General features: G+C 39.4%; 1 protein-coding gene across 5 annotated transcripts in view; it reads left to right on the top strand.

The window, feature by feature from the left end:
* RASGRP3 (RAS guanyl releasing protein 3) overlaps window positions 1-24402 on the top strand; it is a 106267-nt gene that overhangs the window by 29576 nt on the left and 52289 nt on the right. For 3 of the 5 annotated variants that reach the window (XM_067007823.1, XM_067007824.1, XM_067007821.1), the window contains exon 2: window positions 20873-20919. The exons of the other annotated variants lie outside the window; for them this stretch is intronic. The gene's annotated coding sequence lies outside the window, so the exon portion shown is untranslated. The remainder of the gene's footprint in view (window positions 1-20872; window positions 20920-24402) is intronic. 5 annotated transcript variants of the gene reach the window in all.

The raw sequence follows: 24402 nt of genomic DNA, 5'->3' as shown, positions 1-24402 counted from the left end.
AAACACATCAACTTTCCACTTGCAGTGACCTGCTCTCCAGGGTGACCTAACAGCTGTTTGGGTTTTGTCACTGAAAGAAAACAAATTATGGAATGTACTGCTCTACATGCTAATGAAATGGCTGAGCCAGCACAGGGGCTCCGAGCAGGTTTGTGAGTTAGGAGAATAATGATCTTCAGTTTCTGACCTCCTGGCATGCAGCGGCATTTATCAGGAGATGCATGTGACTGGTTAAGACACAGAGCCCCAGCATGAAGGAAACAGCTGCTCGCGGAGTGCTCTGGCACTTGGCAGCTGAACAGGCAGGGTGCTGATGTGAGGAATACCGCGCCCAACCGCCCCAGTAAGTAACTGGAGAACTTTCTTCTGTGTGTGTGTGTGCGTGTGCGTGTGTGTGTGTGTGTGTGTGTGTGTGCATGTGCACACGTGTTTTGCAAGCCACTGACAATTTTTAATTTTGATTTCCTTCTGGCACTAAAGGAAGTATTTTATTTGTTCCTGTTCCTAATAACCATTTGTCTTTCTACTGATTTTTTTTTTTTTAGAAACTTATTTTCAGCAACGTTGTTTTCTAACTTTAAGGATTAGTGAGGCACATTGCTTCATTCCTATCTAGGAAACAGCGAGTTTATTTCCTGGTATTCGGAATTTTTATGGTCCACAGTGTTTAGGTTCAAAGCCAAAGATTCAGGTTACAAAGTAGAGACTATTGAAGTGAGTTGATGACTAGATTTGATTTTAGTCAGTTTTAACACTGAAGCTTTTTTTTTTTAAACCATTGAAAATGTTGTTTGAGAAATAGCTTGTGAATCAGTTGTATGTCTGACTGGACCATTCCTAGTCAATTTTGAAGACTGTCTCATTTAACTATGTGTAAAAATCTGCAATACAGAAAGCTAACAAAATAATATTTAGATTAGCAATTATATTTAGATTTTAGGCATGCTTTCTAATTCACTGAAAGATATACTTTATAATTCTTTTCTTCTCATCTTCTTTACTTTACAGCTTTTCTAACTCACTTTCATCACTTAACAGCTAAAATTTTTAGTCGTCCCTGGTCTTCCTTCTTTTAGATACGGGAAAGGCCATGTTTTTATGATGGGCAGAGTCTTTCTTCCTTGTTTATGACCTGGATTATAAAAGTGTTGTCTGAAGCCAATTATCAGCTCTGGGGGCGGGGGGGGGGGTGTCCTGGCATCCAAAACTGAGAGGACTTGTTCTTTCTTTGGTTCATTCGGCAGTAATGGAGCTTTCTCTTGGGAAAGCAGCAAAGCAGGCACAACCCTGGAACAAAGCTGTTGTTCTCAGGCTTTTGTCCTTCAGTGGTTGTCACCAGACAGAATGTTTAAGAAGAAAAGAAAAGGGGAGAGGGAGAGGGCAGAGCCCTGCATCAATGATGTGAACCTCTGAAAGTGACAGGCCTCTGAATCGGACCAATGGGGGCAGGTAACCAAACAAGTTCGTTTTTCTGGATTGCCTGGACATTAAAGAGGGGGGCAGGGAGTGGTGTTTTGATTTGAATTCTGACCAAACAGTTATTTTGCTTGTGGGAAACCCAGGGCACCCTGAAGTGTGCTTGTTTCCCCAGGTGACTGACGGATTGTCATATAGGCTCAAGCTGTACAATTTGCTTGCAATTTCTGCCTGCTACACGGAGGGAGCACTGCTCTCCCTGCACCCCTGCCACCTCTCCTTGTATATGGAGTATGGATTGAAAATGACACGCTGGTTCTATCCAAGTTTCCCTCAGCATGGTTGGTCTTAGAGTTGCCACATCAGCCAAAGATCTGGGATGGAAGCAGATTCAGATACCTGGCTAGTCTGGCATTGGGAGGTTTTTCTCCTTCTTTCCCTTAAAATGTAGGATTCACAAAACCTAGAATGTCCAATGAGAAAATAATATTTCCAACTCTTTTGTTCCTCTTTATGCCAGTTGGGTGAGGTCCTTGGGTCAGCATGTGGTCACGTGGCCCAGTGAGTTCCCTATCTGACTGCAGGGCACCGGCTGCCCAAGGGGCCATTCTTTAGGGAGTTTGCTTCTGGTATAGTTTCCCTTTTTCTGAAGGCTGATAGTGGAAGAGAACTCTCAGGTGAAATTGTGTCTCCAGAATCATAGAGTCACACACCATATACCTGAGAGGGTCCTAATGGCAATCTGAGTATCCTTGGAATTATAAAGAGTGTTGAATTTTTGAAAGCCCAAGATTACTTTAAAAACCCAATGATATCTTGACTTTCAAAATATTAATATCAGAATAACAGAGATAATTATTTTACATGCAGATAGTATGTCCATAGAACCAAAGCTTTTAATTCTAGGATAGGAATTATAGAACACGCAACTTAATGCCTTCATTTCAAAGATGAGGAAGTTGTAGAACATTTATCTGGGTCCCAGTGCTAGTGAGTGGTAGAGCTTGAAAAGAGCTCAAGGCTTCTGCTACTACTACCATCATAATATTAACACTAATAGTTATAACTTACACTTATTGTGCACTTTGCCAAATGATGTGCTGTACAAGTGTATTTATGCTCATATAATCCTCACAGCAAGTCTATGTGCTTTATATAATTATTCCAGTTTTATAGCTAGAGAAACTGAAGTTCAGAGACTGTAGCCACTCAGCTATACATGACACAGGCAGAAGTGACACCGAGATCAGACTCCAGAATCTGCACACATTAAACAAATAAAAGTGGAGCTCATATGCTAATCTCACACAATGAAGCTTAAAAGCTCATGAAATGCAAATGAGACTATTTCAGCACAATACAATTAGACACGCAATGTGTGTTACGGCCCTTTCAAACTCTCCATGGCAGGAAGGGTGAGGTTTCCTCTTGGGACAGTCCAAGCCCAGGCTATATAGCAGCGCTGATCGGCAGTGTGTTTTTCTCCGTGAGAGTAGTTCACTGATGGCCCTCACATTGGTCAGAACAGCAATTGAGGGCCTTTTTATTTCCCAAGAATGCACCGCTCTCGCTGCCCCTGCTGGCCTTTGCCTCGGTTTTTCCTGTCACTCCTTTCCTTTGGAGGACAGCCACTCCACCCATGCCCCACCCCAAACAGCCGGCTTAGTGGTGATAACACTAGTGTCAGTCCTGTTCATTGTGTGACTCAACCTGGAAGGTTGGTTGTCCAAAGAGGTTGTTGTTGTTGTTTAGGACTTAGAAGCGATGCAATCCTTCCCTCTCTTTGCTCCATTTGTTCCCGGCTGTGAAAGAGGGTCGCTGGCCAGGGGACTGGGGGTGGGGGGCGGGGGAGAGGAGAGATGTGCTTTTCTCTGCTGACTGGGAGGCTACCGGCACCTGCATTTGTCTGGGTGCACACTCCTCCCCCTACCTGCCCCATATCTGAAGACTGACCTTCTCACTTGTGGGCCATGAACCTGTGCCTTGCCTGGGTCATCAACCAGAGACAGAGCCCTGAGAAAAACCTACTTCTGAAACTCTTCTAAAAATTTAACTCTCTGTACTCCTGCATGCGGTTAAATGCCAAAATGAGGGCTGGCGATGAGAAAGAGCACTGAGTAAGTAGCAGAAGGGTCTTTTGGTTAATCAGGAGGAAAGTTTAGTAAGCAGAGCATTCAGGCATGTCTTTGAGAAAGTCTTCAATGTTTTTTCAAGGCTGTTATAACAAGATTACACATTTTGAAGACCAAGCTATTTGTAACAAGAAGAGGGAATTTTTCATCTACTTCTCACCTGCCTGATGCTTCTAAACCTAAGCTCAGTTCAAGAGCAGCCAGCAATACGGTCTGCTAACCCAGAGCCCCTGGAAATTACCTCCAATTCTTAGCAATTGGTTTGGTGCGGTGGGTGTTACATGGGGACTCGTGAGATGGACTTAGAATCGCAGCAGAATCCACAAGTCATACTCCAGACCTGGTCTGAAGCAAAATAAAGTGATTATTTTCGTGGGATCTTTTATGAGGAAACAAATTTTGTGATGCAGTGCTTGTTTTATTTATTTATATTTTTTGCCAGCTTGTGTTCCAAAGAACCTGTTCCCAAAGAGTTAACTCCCTTGGGTCCCACTTTCTCTTTGTATTGGTTGCTCATGCGCCCCCCCCCCGGAGTTGTTTAGCTGTTTGTGTGTCACATTCCCATTGTTTTTATGGATTTGAAAGTTTGGGTTTCTTGCTTTCAAATGATCACAGTAGGGTACCTCTGGAGTCTGCGGTGTGTATCTGAGTTCTCTGTGCTTTCATCTTTTTTGAGCCCATCTACTGTATCGAGAAGACAAACTCCTGCATTTTTATGGAACTCTTCCAGTATTAGACACTTTTTTGCACATTGCCACAATCCTGTGAAAGAGGGGAGACACTGTTACCATTGTTTACAGTGAGGAAACTGAGAATGAGAGAAAGTGAGTGACTTGTCCATGGTCATGGGACCAAGCCCAGCTAAATTCCCAGTCTCAGACTGAATAATATCCATGGAATTGTTGTTTGTGATCATAGGCTATGATTTGTGTTATCTTCTCATGGGTGAAAGGTAAATGGATGACTGATTCATGATGTGCCATCTCACACATGTCAATGATGATGTTTCCAAAGCCTGTGGATATTTGGCTTCAGAAACAGCGTCAGCTTAGTTACAGACACAATAATATTTGCTTTGGTAATATCTGTAAAGGCACTTAGTGGTCATTTTCCTACCCTGCAGACCCAATGTGGTTAAGTTGGAGTCATATCGACCTTGGCATGATGTGATATTCAGCTTTTAGAAGGCATCTTGTTGTTTTTTGAGATTAAAAAGTTATAGTCTGATGTCCACTATGCACTCCCATTACCCAACAAAACCATCAGCATTCTTGGAAGTTCTGCCTGGTTATAGTACCCTTATTCCCATGGGAAAATAGTGTACTCTGACCACCAGGAAGAGAGTCCCTGCCACCATTTCCCTCTGCAAAGTTATCTGCCCACAACTGAGAGAGTCTTAGCTTGCTAGACTAATTGAGAATCTTCACTACTAGTCAATTTTCTGTTATAGCAATCCAGTCCAGTGTATAACAGCATCATCAGTACGTTGGCAAGGTCCGAAAAATGACAGGGTGTGTTGCCTGTTGATTTTACAGTGCAGCTGCACGTTCGGATGGCTCGGGCTTAGAGGCAGAGGATGGGGGAAACAAGTGAACAGCTGTATGACAATAACAGCTATTATGTTTTTCCTTTCTAAAGTAGCTTTTAAAAAAATTAAGGGTGTGAAAACTCTCCTTCTTCAAATTTAAAAACTGCTGAATAATATTTAATTCAGAAACTGACTCACAGAGCATTTTTCCTTAGTGATTACAGTGTAATAATCAAAACTTTCTGCACCTTTCAAGAAGAAAGAAGGGGAAATGTTTTTGAAAGAAAAGAAAAAGATGAAATAGTGGGTTAAAGGCTTACCTTCCTGTGTTATAGTCTGTGGAACCTGAAGTAATATAAACGTAATGCCCCTATTGTAAGTGGAAAATTCAACTCAATATATGGATGATTTACGTAGCTGCAAATATCCCAACATCTTTTAGGTTTCTCTGTGATCAAACTGGTAATTTTGTTTTCTGAAGCCTTCCCTATTTGCCAGTTGCTGCCCAATCTTTGCACTTCACTTAGTGTTGGTTTAGGTGAACCTGTCCCTACCTCACAAAATGTTCCAAGACCCTTGCATAGATCATCACGCCATTGGTTTACTTTAGTATTATAAGCGTACTCAAGAGTTTCGTCTTTGACTGTGTTCCAGGTACAATGATCGAGAACTAGTAAGGGGGGAAAATATCAATAACATGGAAAAATTAAGTTCATAGTTAATTACAGAACTTCTTTTTTTTTTTTTTTTGCGGTACGCGGACCTCTCATTGTTGTGGCCTCTTCCGTTGCGGAGCGCAGGCTCAGCGGCCATTGCTCACGGGCCCAGCCACTCCGCGGCATGTGGGATCTTTCCGGACCGGGGCACGAACCCGCGTCCCCTGCATCGGCAGGTGGACTCTCAACCACTGCGCCACCAGGGAAGCCCAGAACTTCATTTTAGTTACCACTTTGCTGACGCTTAATTGTTGCAAAAGTCACAGACCAGTAACTACATTGGAATGTGTCTACGTGATTTTAATTGCTTCTCTTTTCCCCCTCTGAGGTATTTGTGGTAGAGACTTTAGCAATTGATGAGCTGGCTAAATGGAAGGAGAAGAACTCAGGCAAAGGGTCCACCAATCAGCCATGGAATCAGACTCCATAGGTTTTAAAAACAGAAAAGAAAAAGGGATTATTTAGTCACTCCTCTGATTTGTTTTGAGACAGTAATATTTTTCCATTCATCCAACAACTCAAACTGGGCTGAACCAAGTTTCCTTGGAGTCTTTATACTAAAGTTCACTTTGGGAATGTTCCACCTAGGGATTCCTTTGTAGGAATTGACACACTGTAAAACCACCCTGGTTTTGCAGAACTCTTTAGACCTAGGATCAAGGAGCTAGGAAGGACTAATGTTGTTTTCCAGCCACACTAACAACTTGCCCTGTAACTATGAAGAATGAATGTTCCCAAATCTCCAGTTAATATAGATTTCTGGAGCTCATAAACTATGCAAGAATTTAAAACAGTCTTAAAATAGAAGAACTGAGTATCATTTCCATATTTGGTTCTGGAAAACTAATACCACAAGTTCAATTTGACTAAACTTTGGATTCTGCTCCACTGAAGAGTTCTGCTTTTTAGAAGTAGAGAGAATTTCATTTATGCATGGAATGACTGCCATTCAAAATCCTATAACTTAACAGAATACTTTAGGGATCGCTATTTTTTATGGCTAGGACAGGGCTCAATCTGAATGGTGGTGCTCGAGATTTCTCTGTGGTCTCTTTCTGTCCCCAGTCAGGTCACTCTGATTCTAAGATGAATCTGTCTCTTTCTATTTTCCTTCTGTAGTAGGCATTTAAACTGAATCTGCTGCTGGGAGAGGAAAGAAACTGGTGTTTATTTTTATAACACCCAGAGGCAGACACTACTGCTGACATTTGCAGAAGAAAAACTAAATTTCAGGGAGAATGAGGGCCTTGCCCAAGGTCACAAGGCAGTGAGTAGTAAAGCCAGAATTCTGGCCCTGGTCTTCCTAGAAGCAAAGTGCATGCTTTTTCTATTCTATCACACTGTCTATATCATTATGTTTATGTTAAAAATTGATGCTCACTATGGAAAAGGCAGCCATTCTGTGGAGTCCGGATTCTGCTGTTCTTGTCATGCCCAATGCATAGCGATTTCCATTAGAAGCATGCTGCAAGACAAAGAAACATCCTAGGAATCTGGATTCAAGATTGGCTTCTGCAGTCTCATCCTGTTTCCATTGTTGAGGTGTTCTCTCAACTGTGGTGCTCTGTACACTGGCCAGGGTACCCCTGCAGAGCTAAGCCTCTGGCAACACTCAAAAATCATTATACTGTCTCAGATGATGACAGGTATAAAAAAGATCATGACTCTAGGACCTGGCTGATTAACCAAGCAGTGACAGTTCGCTTTACATTATGTTTGGTTTTTACAAGAAATGACACAATATTGGCACCAAGATGGCAATTACATTCACTCCATGAATTGTTTCTTGGGGCCATAGTTACAAATAGATAGAAGGGCCGAGCAGAACTTGAAGCAGGACCAGTGGAACATATTTCACCTTATTTTAATTCTCCATGTTTTAGAAGAAATACCTTCAAACTCTTTTTGGAAGATGCAAGAACCTTGATTGACTTAAGCCACTGATGGTGTTATTGTGTAAGAATTAAGGCTTTATCTTTTTAGCTACAAGGATGACTGAGAAATGTGTCATGCATAAAATTCTACAACTGTTTGGCATACTGTCTTACATCAAGTTTGTGGAAGAGGCTAAGATATTTGAAAAATGGTTTAGGGTTGTAATCCTCATATTTGGAAACTTCACTCAACCAGAAGTTATCAAAACCTCACTAAGTACATTCTAGTTTATGGGACCTCTTACATGGAAGTCAGAATTCACATTTGGGTGACAAAAGTAAAAGAAAAATCCAAACTATATTTTCCTATGATTAATTTGGCAAGTATTGTTAAACATATGCTTTGCACTGCATATTGCACAAATATAAATAATGGCAAAGACTTTACAGGACATTACCACTTAGTTAAGCACATTGATATTTTTAAAAATTATTACATCAAACATCTCACAAATATTTTTCTATAAAATAGGTTTGTACAGTGTTCTATAGACGTCTGGGAAAAGGAGATGACTATATCAGGGTGAGTCAGGGAAGGTTCCTTAGGTTTGGTGACCTTTGAACTGGGTATAAAAGGATAAGTAGTCATTGTTCAAGAAGAAAAAACTATATTTTGAAAGATTCCTTTCCAGGAGTAACATGTAACTTGGTAGAGCTGAATCATAGGGTACATGTTGGAGGAGGAAATGGATAAAAGGCTCAAAGATAAGGTAGTTCCAGATGGTTAAGGGTACTGTTTGCCCTTCTAAAGCATTTAGATATTTTTGAGAACAATTTAAAGTTAAAAAATATTTTTGTTATAGAAAATTTCCAACATACACAAAAGTAGGCAAAATTATATGATGAGACCCCATGTGTTCATTACCTGACCTTAACAATTTTCAGTAGCCAATCTTGTTTCATTTATATCCCCACCCATGTTCTGTCCTTCCCATGTTAGTTTTGAAACAAATACCAGACATTTCATCATTCTACCTGTAAATATTTTAGTATACATTTCTAAAAGATAAGTTCTCTTTTGAAAAATCCATAGTACCATTAATAAATGTAAAATAATTAACAATAGTTCTTAATGATTATTGAAGCTTCTCAAGTAAAGGAGTGATATGAATATATTTGCATTTTGGAAAGAAAACTCTGGAGGCAATGTGGAAGACAGTTTGGAGAGAAAAAATGCCAAAGACCAATAGAGGACTCCAGAGATGAATATGAATCAAGCCAATGGTGAGGATGGAAGAATTTTCAGAATGTTTAAAAAGTAAAGTTGATAGTTCTTGAGAGCAATTGGATATGCAGATGAAGGAGAGGAGGGAGTTGAGAAAATTACAACTTGTGTTAAACTTGTGTTAACTTAGAGATTTTAAACTTGTGTGGTCAGCATATGAATATGCCAATAACTGATGTAGTGTAGGGATTCAGTGAAAAGAAATTTAGCCTGATTCTTCATTAACCAGAGACTATTGGAAACAAATCCAAAAATATTTTCTTATTACCCTCAAACAAAACTTTGAGGCTTGGACTATTTGGAGTAAGTTTGATTGCTCCACCTTAAGAAAGTCATTAGCAAAAATTGGAAAACATCCATAGAATAGCATCTAAAATTCTCCAGGGGAGAAAGGAGCCACTTAGACAGCCTGATAACTGACACCTCTTTGGTTTACGTATGACTGATAGTTATAAAATCATAAAGGCTAATGAACATGACTTATTCACCAAATCCCCAAACACTAAAAGTTTGAAAGATGTGAATTTAAAATAATGGAAGGACCCAACAAATAAAAGTCCAGGACCAGATCGCTTCGCAGGTGAATTCTACCAAACATTTAAAGAGGAGTTAACACCTATCCCTCTCAAACTATTCCAAAAAATTGCAGAGGAAGGAATACTTCAGACTCATTCTATGAGGCCAGCATCATCGTGATACCAAAACCAGACAAAGATACCACACACACACATACAAAATTACAGGCCAGTATCACTGATGAACACTGATGCAAAAATCCTCAACAAAATATTAGCAAACCAAATCCAACAGTACATTAAAAGGATCATACACCACAATCAAGTGGGATTTATCCTAGGGATGCAAGGGTTTTTCAGTATCTACAAATCAATCAATGTGATATACCACATTAACAAATTGAAGAATGAAAACCATATGATCATTTCTATAGATGAAGAAAAAGCTTTTGACAAATTTCAACATTCATTTATGATAAAAAAAAAACCTGTCCTGAAAGTGGGCATAGAAGGAACATACCTCAATAAAGGTCATCTAAACACCCATATATAACACACCTCAGCTAACATCATATTCCACAGTGAAAAGCTGAAAGCATTTCCTCTAAGATCAGGAACAAGACAAGGATGGCCACTTCAGCCAATTTTATTCAACATAGTATGGGAAATCCTAGCCATAGCATTCAGACAATAAAAAGAAATAAAATGAATCCAAATTGGAAAGGAAAAAGTAAAACTGTCACTGTTTGCAGATGACATGATACCATACATAGAAAATCTAACGATGCCACCAGAAAGCTATGAGAGCTCATCAATGAATTCGGTAAAGTTGCAGGGTACAAGATTAATATACAGAAATCTGTTGCATTTCTATACAATAACAACAAGCTATCAGAAAGAAAAATTAAGGAAACAATTCCATTTAGCATCACATCAAAAAGAATAAAATACCTAGGAATAAACCTACCTAAGGAGGTAAAAGACCTGCACTTGGAATACTGTAAGACATGGCTGAAGGAAATCAAAGATGACCCAAACAGATGGAAAGATATACAGTGTTCTTGGACTGGAAGAATTAATATTGTTAAAATGACCTTATTATCCAAGGCAATATACAGATTCAGTTCAATCCCTATCAAAATACCAATGGCATTTTTTTACAGAACTAAAACATAATTTAAAAATTTGTATGGAAACACAAAAGACTATTGGTGGGAATGTAAACTGGTACAGCCACTGTGGAAAACAGTATGGAGGTTTCTCAAAAAATTAAAAATAGAACTACCGTATGACCCAGCAATTCTACCTCTGGGTATATATCCAAAAAAAAAACCCCGAAAACACTAATTGGAAAAGATACATGCACCCCAATGTGCATAGCAGCATTATTTACAATTCTCAAGATATGGAAGCAACCTAAGTATCCATCAACAGATGAATGGATAGAGAAGATGTGGTGTGTGTGTGTGTGTGTGTGTGTGTGTGTGTGTGTGTGTGTGTATGTATATGCATATATATAGTGGAATATTACTCAGCCATAAAGAGGAATGAAAATTTGCCATTTTGCAGCAACACAGATGGACTTGGAGGGCATTATGCTAAGTGAAATAAGTCAGACAGATAAATATATGATATCACTTATATGTGGAATCTAAAAAATACAACAAACTAGTGAATATAACAAAAAAGGAGCAGACTCAGACATATAGAAAACAAACTAGTGGTTACCAATGGGGAGAGAGAAGCGGGGAGAGGCAATATAAGGGTAGGGGATTAACAGGTATAAACTATTATGTAAAAAAAAAAGCTACAAGGATATATTGTACAACACGGGGAATATAGCCAATATTTTTAATAACTATAAATAGAGTATAACCTTTAAAAAATTGTGAATCACTACATTGTACACCTGTAACATATATTATAAACCAACTATACTTCAATTTAAAAAAGATTAGTTGACTGTAAAAAACATAAAAATAAGATATAAAATAATGGAAGGTATTTTTCACACTTTATGATGAAAATGTTCAAACAAGAAGTTGAAAGAATTGTAGAGTGAATATCCATCTACTGCCAATTCAGTTTTACCATTAATAATTTACTATGCTTGCTTTTTCACATATCTATCCATTTATTCATTCCTCTATCCATCCACTGGTCCATATTTTCTTTCAGTATTAGTTGTAGACAGCAGTACACTCCATTCCTCAACATTTCATCATACATATCATTAACTGGAGTTCAATATTTGTTTATGCATAATTTATATTTTACACAAGAGAGATTAAATTTATACATTTGTTTTGCCAAAAGGAAAGTCTGTGATTCAAGAAAGGTTAACAAAATTCATGGCTGATTGTTACTGGGTCATTTATGAAAACGAAAAGCTGTTTGAGAACATCTTGATCCTCAAAAGTTGTTGCCATATGGAGCAGACACACCCTCGCACAAAACAGCCTTTGAGGTACTGTCAAGTATTGACTTGGCCAAACCACCTGCCTCTCAGTAAATGTTAATTGGATTTGAATGTGAAAAAAATGAGACCCAGAAGCATAAGCTATTTGCCAGTAAGTGATAGAGCTGGTAGGAGAATAAATCACCACTAATAGTTTCACATTGAGCCTCACTCCCTGCCTGGAACAACTCCGCCGAGTAACAAGGGAACAGAGTGGATGATTTATAAGTAAAAACTGTAATACAGGCAATGCGTTCTATATAGAATCATCCTGAGATTATTCAAGGGGAGCCAGTATTTGGACAACGGGAAAGGAAGTGAACTGTTCTCGCAAAATAGGATTCTTTATTCACATATTGAAAAAAATGCCTCCGTTCATAAATATTTATCCTCTGATATCCTCCAAGAGAGATTAAAACAGTTTATGATAAACAGCAAAAATAAAATAAAATGAAACTCAAAATAATTAACACTGGAATAAAACAAGCATCAAAATATGCCAATCAGTAGAGTGAGGAACAAGTTTAGACTTAGAAAGCTTTGAAATGTTGTAAATTGAATCAAATTCTGACATGTTAAATCTTGCCAGTTGGTTCAAGAATTGAAACTCAAGCTGAGATGATGTCTAGAAGATGTGTTTGTTCAAATGTTTGTTGTTGCTGAAGATAACTAAGATTCATTTGAAAACTGAAAAATTCAGTCAAATAGGCATTTGTCTACACAAAATGCAGACATTCTGATACTAGAAAAAAATTGTAAGTGTTTGATTGACTTTTTCAGTTTCCATTTTGATGTTATGACATCTGTCTATATCAATGGTTCTTAACTAGGAGCAGTTTTACCCTCCACGGGACATTGGGTGATGTCTGCTGGTTTTGGGCTGTCCCTATTGGGGGTGGGAATGGAATGCTCCTGGCACCTCGTGGGTAGAGGCCAAAGATGCTGCTAAACATCCTACAATGCACAGGTTGGACCCCTGCAGCAAAGAATTATCTAGCTGAAGTATCAATCGTACCAAATTTGAGAAACCCTGATCCATATGAGTCAGTTACAAATCTTACTCTAACATGCCTTCAAAAAACTAGATTATTTACACATGACATTTCTTCTCCGTAACTGCTGTCGAACAGTAAGTAGTGACAACCTAATACTCTTAATGAAATGCTACTGCATCATCACCAGGGCAAAAATAAGATGTAAAATGACTAGTCATTCAGAATTAGGTTCATGAAAAGCCAAGCTGAGTGGTTCACAACACAAGCTGACAGCACTCTTTGGTGTGCAAGAGCATCAAATGTCAGGCAAGAATACAGATATTTAACTAACAAAGCAGTATTCCAAGGAATTAGGGCCTCATTGTTTACCGGAGCAGGAAAAAGGATCATTAGATCCTAAGTCATGGGATGGTTCATCCTGGGACATCTCCCTCTGGGACTTGGGAAGTTCATTGCTCTCTTCCTTTTCTCCTTTTCAAAAACTCAGGAAGGAGATCTGAGGGTATTGGAAGCAGGTAGATTAGATAAACTCCTGCTGCCAACCTGATGATTATATGCCTCTGATTGATATTATTCTCCTTCCTCTTACCAATTATATATACTCTACCTGTGTGTGCAGCCATGTTCTCCTTCTTTCTTCATTCTTGTTACAACTGGCACCCATGCCCTCATCTTCAGTTATCTCTTCCTCCTTCTGGATCTTTAACGTCTTCCTCTCTACTAGATCATCCCTATCAGCATCCTGGTATGTTCCAGCAACTCTCTTCTTATAAAAAACCCCCTGATCCCCACATCATCTGCCAATTTCTCTTCATTCTAATCCTAGACAAACTCAATAAACTCACATTCTACACATGCTGTCTTTGTTTCTTTATCCCCCATTCACTCTTCAACTTACACCAACGTGACATCTGCCAACAGCTCCGCTAAAGCTGTTCTTGTCAAGGTTACCAGTGATCTCCTTGTAGCAAAAATTTTAAAGCAGATAGTTTTCCATCCTTCTCCTATTTGACCTCTCAGTAGCATTCAACATAGTTGATTGTTTTAACTTCCATGAGCATGTTCTTCTCTTGGCGTCATGGCACAAAATGATTTAAGTTTTCCTTCTACCCCTCTGACAACTACTCCTTAAGATGCTTTGCTGCTTTGCCTCTTCTCTCTGACCTTTAGATGTTGGAATGCCTGAGGCTTAAGCCTGGGCTCTTCTGTCCTTTCTCTTTATACTTTCTTCCTAAGGAATCTGAACCATTCTTATGGCTTTAAATGCTATTCACATGGGGTTAACTCCCAATTTTAAATTTCATCTCAGAACTTTTCTTGGAGCTCCGTATTTGCATAAATAATAGCTTCTTGAGACCTGCACACAGGAGTTTCACAGGTGTGTTAACATTAAGGCATCTTAAGCATTGGATTTCTTCCAGTATACCCACTCTCTCCATCCAGTCAACCTTCCCCAACTTGGCAAATGTAATTATGACCCAGCCAGTTTTTCAAGCCTTTCTTTCCCTCACATCTTTCTCTAAATTAATCTCCGAGTTTCGGCTCTTGGCTTAAGTATTATCTCTTCAAAGAGATCTTTCCTTACCACTCACCTAGAATAATCCCTCTTATTCTCCAGTTTACCATCTGGTTTGGATTTTCATTCATAGCTTTTAACAATTTGTAATGATATACCAACTTGTCTATTTGTTTGATGTTGGTTTCCCTCAGTAAATTGTACACTCCACTGGACAGGGACCTGATCTGTTTTATTCACCACTGGATACCCTGGCCCTGGCGTAATGTCTGGAAGGTAGAGGTATGTGCTCAGTTGATATTTGTTGAGAAAATAAAGGACTCAGGATTGGGATACTGAACATAAAACAGACTTTTTTTTTTTTTTTTTTCCCTGAGAAGGTAAGAATCAGGTCCTTTGCTGTTAGAATTATATTTTTAATTAGATTAAAATATAGCATTTAAACATCACCCAGAGGGGGAAAAAAAGAGAAAAAACCAAGATATTTAATAAATGCCTGTTGATTGATGGATAGATTAACCAATTGAATATTTACTTAATTTCTTTGAATTCCCATTTATTTAGTTATAACATAGAAATAATACTATTAATTCTCTTTTCCAGAATTATTTTATAGGGCAAAGTTAGATTATTGCCCTTTAATCTCCTTTGAAGAAAAACATTAAACACGTACAAAGCCCCATTTGAGATGGTGCAGAGATTACACATAGTATCAATTTCTTTAGTCTGAGAACTGTACTGCACTAATGTCTGAACTCCTGTGGTTTGTGAGCCAACAAAATGTCATCGGTCTAAATCGTTATACGCCCTATTTGAAAGGACACCATTTGACAGTGTTTTTGTGAAGTGGCTAGAATTATATCATTGTCGATGCAGCCTCAGAGCACTCCTCGCCGCTGCCCTGCCCTGTGGGAAGTGTCTTATGAAGCTGGTGGACCGCACAGAACAGTGCCTACCCCCCACTTCGCTGGCTGATGGCGTCTGACCAAGGTACTGAAGGGTAATGGAGGTGAACAAAGTGGTATGAAGGAAGCAACTTCACAGGGAGGAGTAGGGGTAGTATTTCTAGATCTTGACAGGGGCATAGATGCCTCTGCAAAAAGGAAGGCTTATGTTTTTTAATTGGATATTAAGTCTAAGGTGGCTCATGGACTCTTGGGAGGGTGTGAAAGTTTCTGTATCTCAAACTTTTGTGACTCTAAAAAGCTGGTGGTGAGAATCAGGGAATAATGTGTTTCCTCTCCTTCTGCATTAGGCAACTTCATCTGTTTTAAGATATAAAAAAATGACATCAGACGGTGCAACCTCAGGGAATACTGATTTTCTTGTGTCTTCTGAAATCCTCTAGGGCAATCATTCTCTGTGTGTTTGAGCAGTGGTTCTTTAACTTTTATTGATCACAGGCCCCTTTGAGACCCTCTCCCCAGAAAGAAGCTCATGGTCACAGAAACAAAATTCTGCATATGATGTCAGGGGTTTTACAAATCTCTGATTCTTGGTTAAAAGCCTTGGTGTGGACTGAATTGTGTGCTCCCAAATTCACATGTTAAAGCTTTAACTCTCAATGTAACTGTATTTGGAGATAGGGCCTATTAAGGAGGTAATTAAGGTTAAGTGAGGCCTTAGGCATGGGGGCCTAATCCAATAGGGCTGTGCCCTTATAGGAAGAAACACCAGAGCTCTTGCTCTCCACCATGTGAGGACACAGCAAGAAGGCTGAAAGCCAGGAAGAGCGTCTCACCAGGTACTGAATTGGCAGCACCTTGATCTTGAACTTCCTAGCTTCTAGAACTGTGAGAGATTTCTGTTAAGCTACCCAGTCTGTGATATCTTGTCATAGCAGTAGGAGCAAACTAATACAGGTCTCTATCCTAGAAACTTCTCTTCCCCTCAAAGTAGCTATGTTTATGGTCACTGATTCACGAAGGAGTGGAGCTGGGGGAGGGGCTCCCCAGTAAGCAAACATTTTGCGTGTGGGAGAACTGCCCTGAGGGGTGTATGGGAGCCTGGAAGCACAGGAACAAGATCAGCTGGCAGCACCAGGCCTGGCTCTCTGTCTGCCCTGGGCTTCATGAGTCCACACTACAGAGCAAAGCATGAAGGCCATGCAGAAGGATGATGTGCTCTTATGCTGGGTTTGGACATTTTCTATAGATTCTCTTTCATTTCACTGGGTAGTTTGTCCATCTGAACCCAGAAGCCTCCTTGAATTTCTTTCAAATATTTAATAAGAGGCAGGTATCCTCCTGAATACACTAATCCCTTTTTGTAAAGCAGAGAAATCTTTTCCCCCCGGAGTTAAGATTGGAGCCACCTGAGCCAAAAACAAATTGCTGGGAATGTGGGAAGTATTTGCTCCATCATTATCCCTCTTGAAAAAGCTGCTGCTGTCTGATGTGAGTGGAATTTGAGGACAAGGACAATGAGAGCTGCAATTCATAGACTATTTGGTCCCAAACCTGGGAGAGCAGGGGCAGAGTCTCAAAGCCTGTATCGGTGTTGAAGAAGCGAATTTAACTGGGGGAGTGGAGCATATGCAGCTCTTTTCTAGAAGACTTAAAAAGAGAAGCCAAGGGCTTCCCTGGTGGCGCAGTGGTTGAGAGTCCACCTGCCGATGCAGGGGACACGGGTTCGTGCCCCGGTCTGGGAAGATCCCACATGCCGCGGAGCGGCTGGGCCCGTGAGCCATGGCCGCTGGGCCTGTGCGTCCGGAGCCTGTGCTCCGCGATGGGAGAGGCCACAACAGTGAGAGGGCCAAAGTTTGAGTGACCAAAGGTAACCAAGAAAATATTTGGGGTTCCACATGATAAGAGTAAATCACTGGACAGGGTTTAGCATCCAAGCATCAGAGACAGAGAGCCAGCTGTGCCAAGATGAATTTTGAGTTCCAAGGCTCTACCTTCTCAATTTCACCTTCACTACATGTCTTTACTCATCTCAGAGGTACCCAGAACTGCTTCTGATGCCCAGCATCCGCCAACCAGGGATTATCATTTTAGACCCCTGAATACAAAAATTATTTTGACAAAGGGAGATGGTTAGGTTGGAATAGTTTTTGCAAAATCAGAGAGTCAAATTCCCTTGAAATCAGACCGGTGAGCAGAAATTCCACATCATGAATGCTGATTCATTTCTCCATATCTAAATGGCAAAAGAGCTGCTTCATTTCAGAAAACTCACACTTCCTTAAGCAGATGCATTAGTTCAAAATCAGCCTCTGAAACATGCACTTTTTATGTCCCAGGGACCTCACCCAGTATGAGCCTGGATTCTATGGAAGCTCTACTGTGATGGCGTATTTTCCTTTCTCCCATTAACTTACTGTTTAAACTTGGGCAAATTATGTTATCTTTTTGGTCCTGGGCTTCTCCTTTATAAAGTGAGGTTGTTAACCAGATAAACAAAAGGTCCCCATGAAAAGTTGAAAAACATGCCTCTGTCTCTCCTGTACCAAAGCTGTTTTTCTATTAGAACTACAGAGTTTCTCTGAATAGACAAAAAAAGCTCCTTCAGAAGACTTGAATGAGCAAAATGATGAAATCAGGTGTTTAGAGGCTAATCCTTGCAGCTGCACTGCCTAGTAAATAACACCCCCCCCACCCTGATTGCTGGTTTCTTTCTTTAGAATCATAAACAACAACAAAGGAAGAATACCAGCTCAACTTGTATAGTCACTAGTCATCCAAGTGACTCATTGTCTAAGTTCTGGAAATGATCTTGGGAATTATCCACAGGAAATTATCCTGAGAAGTCCATAGTACCTCTGAGTTACTTGAATCTGACAGGGAGGAATAAGCTGTCACTAATTGTAGTCAACAAATCCAAAGCAGCAGAGAGAGGATGTGGGAGAGAGTGAAACTAGATACTTACTGTAGTGTGAGGAATCTGAAAATGTATTTGCCTCTAAGCATGAGTAGGTACATATATTTTGTATAGCTATCCGAGTATACATTCTATTTTCCCATAATCTTTCCAGAATCTACAAAGTAAAGTGTTGAGAGGGCATTGGCACCAAGTCCCATGCTCTTTGGGAATCGTTAGTGAACATCTGTTTTGTTGATTATGAGAACTTTTCTTTTTTCTTTTCTTTTTTTTTTTTTTTTTTTTTTGGCTGTGCTGTGCAACTTGCAGAATCTTAGTTCTCCAACCAGGGATGGAACTAGGGCCCCCTGCAGTGGAAGCATGGAGTGCTAACCACTGGACCACCAGGGAATTCCCCAAGAACTTTTCTGTAAAAGAAAAACATAGAAATCTGTGGAAATTGCAAAAGTTGGAGATCATCTGGACATTTTAAGCATATTATAAGTGGAAATAAATAAGAATTTATTAGCCTGACCAGCCTTGACAAATGCTATAGAAATCCCCAAACTTACTTTCTTGCTTGGGCAAGGGTTTGTCTTGCAGTTTGAACCTATTTTTGAATGGAAATAGGCCAGAAGGCATAGTAGTGGGCTTGTGACTCTTCCTTGTCTAATCCAAAATAGGAACATTGTGAAGAGGCCTCCTCAGCATCTGTGATGTCAGGGGGCAGCCTGGTGGGCCTGAGGTAGAGGCTTGCAAAGGCAAATGTTTGCTGGGCCAAGAAGATACCGGAGTAAGTGATGTGGATTAGGGATAAAAAGAGTTCTCTTTGGGACAAGTGATATTTCACTTTCCTCTTAAATGTACTAAAAAAGAAAAGGCACATAGTGGGATGATAAATGGCCATGACACTTGGCCTCAGTTTGGGGAGACAAAAGAGGGTAGTGGAGATTTTGGGGAACTGGGAGGCGGTTGCTACTCAGTTCCAAACACATGTTGCCTCATGAGAATGCAGCCCTAAAGCCGGTAGATCTGATGTTTCCACAAGAATCTAGAAAACTGGATTGTTTTAAGTGGAAGTCTGGGTTTGTACATTTTTGCAACTTTTGTGAGAGCCAATCCTGTGTGAGCGTAACAAAAAAGTACATCTATGAGTTAGATCTCTGTTTAGGAGGTCACTATTTTATAACCTGCAGATGCTGAGTGAGGAAGAACTTGTTAACATACACCATCTTCACTTTGGAGAAAATGCTAACACTTGTGGTTTATTATTTGTGTGTCTTTAGGTAGGCTTTCTCAGATAAAGGGAAAAATGCAAAAGAGAAGGACATTTGAAAACAATGTTTATAACGTGTATACAGCCACTATACTTTCATATTTAATTGCTGTAACATCAGAGCTAGAGTTCTTGGGTTATTACAGAAATCATGATTTTGTGTTAAGACCCACAAGCATATCTATGTGGGATATTGCTCATGTCAAGCATGACATCTGTTCAGTAACCTTGGTGTGAATATGGTTCTCAATTAAAAAAAAAAACAACTCATTGGAGGGCTTCCCTGGTGGCGCAGTGGTTGAGAGTCCACCTGCTGATGCGGGGGACACGGGTTCATGCCCCAGTCTGGGAGGATCCCACATGCAGCAGAGAGGCTGGGCCCGTGAGCCATGGCCGCTGAGCCTGCGCGTCCGGAGCCTGTGCTCCGCAACGAGAGAGGCCACAACAGTGAGAGGCCCGCGTACCACACACATACACACAAAAAACTCATTGGAAAGACTCAGGTTGTTCCATATTATAATGAAGATATGGAGGTTTGGATACATTATAAAACATATGTTTGGCACTTTATAGACAACACATTATTGAATTTAAAACTCCTTATCCAAAATCAAAATTAGATTTTAAGAAAGAACATATAATTACTGAAAAACAGAAACACTTTTACAAAACCTGGACTCCCTTCACATTACTTTAGATACATGAAGGTACTATATTTTGGTCTTGAGCATTCTTTGATTTTTCAGTGAGATACTGCTTCAGATATTCCAGTACTTTTGCTAGTCATTGATGTTTTTATGGTGGGTTTTATCTCCCAAACAAAGTTTTACTACATTATTATGGAGTGGTAGGTTAATGATTGATTTAAACATTTTCTTTTGTATTTTTCTGTTTTTAAAATGCCATAACTAATTTGTGTTGCATTTAGTAGTGAGGAAGTATCTTTTTACCAAGTTCTTGGTGAATACCTTCAAGTTTTATGTGATTAATAGTTAAAGAGGGTCTAAGGTAAATAAATAAATACATGTCCAGTCTCCTGGATTAGAAATTAGAAGCAATTGTTGAAAAGAAGTCACTGAAGATAAGATTTTGTGGTGAGATAAAGATTGGCAAGGGTATAAAACTGTGTGAACATGTAGACTTGTGAAATCCCCACAAATTACCACAGAAGGCGATGAGGTTCTTGTTCTAATTTTAGCACCCAGCTTGGTTTCACTTACTATTTCAACTCTTCAACATCTTTCTTGTGACAAGTAGATCCATCAGCAAAACTTCTGGTGGAAATGCTTTTGTGTAATACCCACTCTCAAGAATTGTTTTTGAGGATATTATTAACCTGACATTTATTTCCATTCTGCAGAAGAATGAATGCAGTGTCAAGACTGGGATCCCATTCATGACTCATTGGTATGAGATACTGCTGGCATTTCTATATGTATTTACTGAACTCTCCTGGTCTCTATAGGGGCATGTGTGTGTCTTTGTATCCCCTTAAGTACATATCTTATGTGCTTGATAAATATTTCTTTAAAAAAATAGACTGTAACTGACAATAAAAATATAATAGGTTGGGTTGTATGTCTAGAGACAACTAGGTCTATCCTTCCAAAATAATGACTATTAGAGTAGGTAGCTGATTACAGAATCTTCATTTAACAAATTTTGGGGACTAAGGCACAGCTGGTAGAAATGGAATTTAAACTAGTTCTCATTTCATTACTCAAATTTCCGGCCTATGCTGCCTTTCCCCCTTTTTTTCTTTCTCCCTTTCTCTTTTTTCTTTCTTCCTTCCTTCTTTCCCTCCTCCCCTCCTTCCTTCCCTCGCTTCTTTCTTTCCTTCCTTTCTCTCTCCTTATCGCTCTCTCTCTTGCAAAATGTGTATATATAGGTAAGATATATGTGACTTATGAGTTTGAGAGAGATGACATATATAGGAATCATTTTATCCCATAAGTTGAAGGCACTTTTTGTTTACTTGCCAGGAAAATAATAAAAGTAGCTAACACTTATGAGAATATACTATGTGCCAGTGAATAAGCACTTTAATTGTATTAACCCATTTAATTCTCATAACAACCCTCCAGCAGAGATCTGCTATTATCCTACCATATAGAGAAAGATACAGATAGAGTAAGATTAAGTAACTTGTCCATGGGCACACGGCTAGAAAGCACGAGAGTCGAATTAGATCCCTATTGTCTGGCTCTAGAATCCAGGCTCTTAACAATTAAGCTTTACTCAGAAATCATTAAATTAGTAAAATGTGTGAAGCCTACACAGACCCCTCAGGAAAAGGCTACATTGGATTATGTCACATAGACCATCACAGAGGCCTTTTTAATTAATTGTTATGGGAGTATGGTTGCTTTACAATGTTGGTTAATTTCTTGCTGTACAGCACAGTGAATCAGTCATATATATACATATATCCACTCTTTTTAAGATTTTGTTCCCGTTTTGGTCACCACAAAGCACTGAGTAGAGTTCCCTGTGCTATACAGTAGGTTCTCATTAGTTATTCATTTTATATGGAGTAGTGTATATATGTCAGTCCCAATCTCTCAATTCATCCCACCGGAGGCTTTTAGTTCTGATCCTTAGAACATGGTAGTCTCTCTCCCTCTCTCTCCATGTTTGTTGAGTGAGTAAATAAACACATAGCTACTTTAAGTCCAGTTTTAAGACCTCACCATTCTGTTGGCATTCCTGCTTTTCCACACCTATCTGCTTTTTTCAGTGTCATTTTCTTTGTAGCATTTTCTTTCCAGTGTTCTTTTCTCTTCTCAGTGCAACCTCACTCACGCTTCAAGGCACAGCTCAATTCTGTGAATCAGAACTTGTTTTTACTTCTCTCATGACTCTTTCATAATGCCCTGTGTCATAATTTCTGTTCATGTGTGTCCCCTCTTTAGACCCTAAGGTCTCTTAGTTCACAATCTGTACCTGATATATACTTGTACCTCTGCCATGGTGTTAATCACACTGTCTGACACAGAAATAAGTATTTATTAAATAGATGAGAAAATGACTGGAAGAAGTATTTGGTATATTTTTATTCTCTCTAACATAAATCTGTGCTACTACAAATCTGGAGGCATGTCTTGAAATTCCATTATGGGCATGTTAATGTAAAAGAAGTAAATTCATTCAATAATCAACAGAAAAAGTTTGAGACAAGAATAAGGTTAGAGATGAAAACTGGAGAAGAAACAAATTTGAAGTTTGAAGACCATGTTGGAAGAATAAGATGGCAGAGAAAGATAACCATATAAAGATAACAGACATACTTCAGAGTTGGGGGCTAGACAGACAAGAGATAGGGTCTAGTTCTTAAGAAACTACTGGGGAGACAGGACCATTCAGTAACATAAATCATACAATGCCTAAAGGAAGTCAATACGTTGAGTGCAAAACTCTGCCTGGTAGAGTTGGGAGGGAGGAGGAGAATTCAAGTAGGCACTTGAGAAGTGAGTATGTGATTGCCATGCACACATACTTGGGGGGAGGAGAGACATTCTAACAAAAAGAAAGAATATGTGCAAAACATGATGTCTTAGTTCATCCTGCTATAACAACAGTATCATAGACTGGGTGGCTTAAATAAGAAACCACCTTCATGAGTTAATTACCTCCCAAAGACCCCATCTCCCAATAACATCACCTTGGGGATTAGGGTTTCAACATATGAATTTGGGGGGGACTCAAACATTCAGTCCCTATCACACGGGCACTATAAAGAAGAAGTTCATTTTACAGCAAAAGATAAAGCAAGGGTGAAGGAAGAGGAGTGAGGGTATGGGTGGACAGAGTGAGGGTCATTCATGAAAGGCTTTGTATGCCAAGCAAAGACTTTAGATTGAGTTGATAGGGGATGGTGGAAGAATTTTGGATAGGGGAGTTATGTGATCAATCTGATAATTTGGAAAGATTGATTTGGCACCAATAGAGAGGAGAGATAAACAGGAGGTAAGAGTCAATCTGGAAGCCTGACAACTAAGCATTGCAGTGGACCAGGGGAAAGGTAATGACAGTTTAAACCCAGGAGTGGCAGCAGAGAGGAAAAGAAGTGGAGGTATATGAGAAACTGTCCAGGGATGGATAATCAGACTTGGACATGGAGGGATGATGAAAGAAGGTGTCAGAAAATCTAGGGTGGGTCCCAAGTTTCTGGCATGGAATATTGGGAGAAAGATTGAGCCATAAATCAAGGAAGGAAATATAGGAATGTAGTAGTTTAGGAAAATGAAGAGGGCATATTTTTTAATTAATTAAAAATTAATTGGTATAATTCACATACCATTAGAATCTACATTTTTTAAGTGTATAGTGCAGTGATTTTGAGTATATTCACAAGGTTGTACAACTATCACAACCCAATTCCAGAACATTTTCATCACCCCCAAAAAGAAACCCTGAACTCTTTGCAGTCACTCCCTATTCCTCCTTTTCCTCAGCCCCTGGCAACTGCTAGTTTACTTTCTGTCTCTACCTATTGTATTTACCTATTCTGGACATTTCATATAAATGGAATTTACAGTGTATGGACTTTTGTGTCTGATTTTCTTAGCATAACTTTTAGAAGGTTTATCCTTATTACAACATGTGTCAGTACTTCATTTCTTTCTGTGGCTAAATAATAGTCCATTGTATAGCTATATCTCATTTTGTTTTTCCATTGATCAGTTCATGGACATTTGGGTTGTTTCTACCTTTGGGCTATTATGAATATCAATGCTATGAATATTTGCATACAAGTTTTTTGTGGACATAAGTTTTCAATTCTCTTGGGTATATACCCTAGGAGTGAATTTGCTTGACCATATGGTAACTCTATGTTTAAGATTTGAGGAACTACCAAACTGTTTCCCAAAGTGGCTGTCTCATTTTACA

The sequence above is a fragment of the Kogia breviceps genome, chromosome 11 (assembly GCF_026419965.1).
Source record: "Kogia breviceps isolate mKogBre1 chromosome 11, mKogBre1 haplotype 1, whole genome shotgun sequence".
Taxonomy (NCBI): domain Eukaryota; kingdom Metazoa; phylum Chordata; class Mammalia; order Artiodactyla; family Physeteridae; genus Kogia; species Kogia breviceps.
The sequence above is the reverse complement of the archived record's forward strand: the minus strand, read 5'-3'. Positions and strand labels throughout refer to the sequence as shown.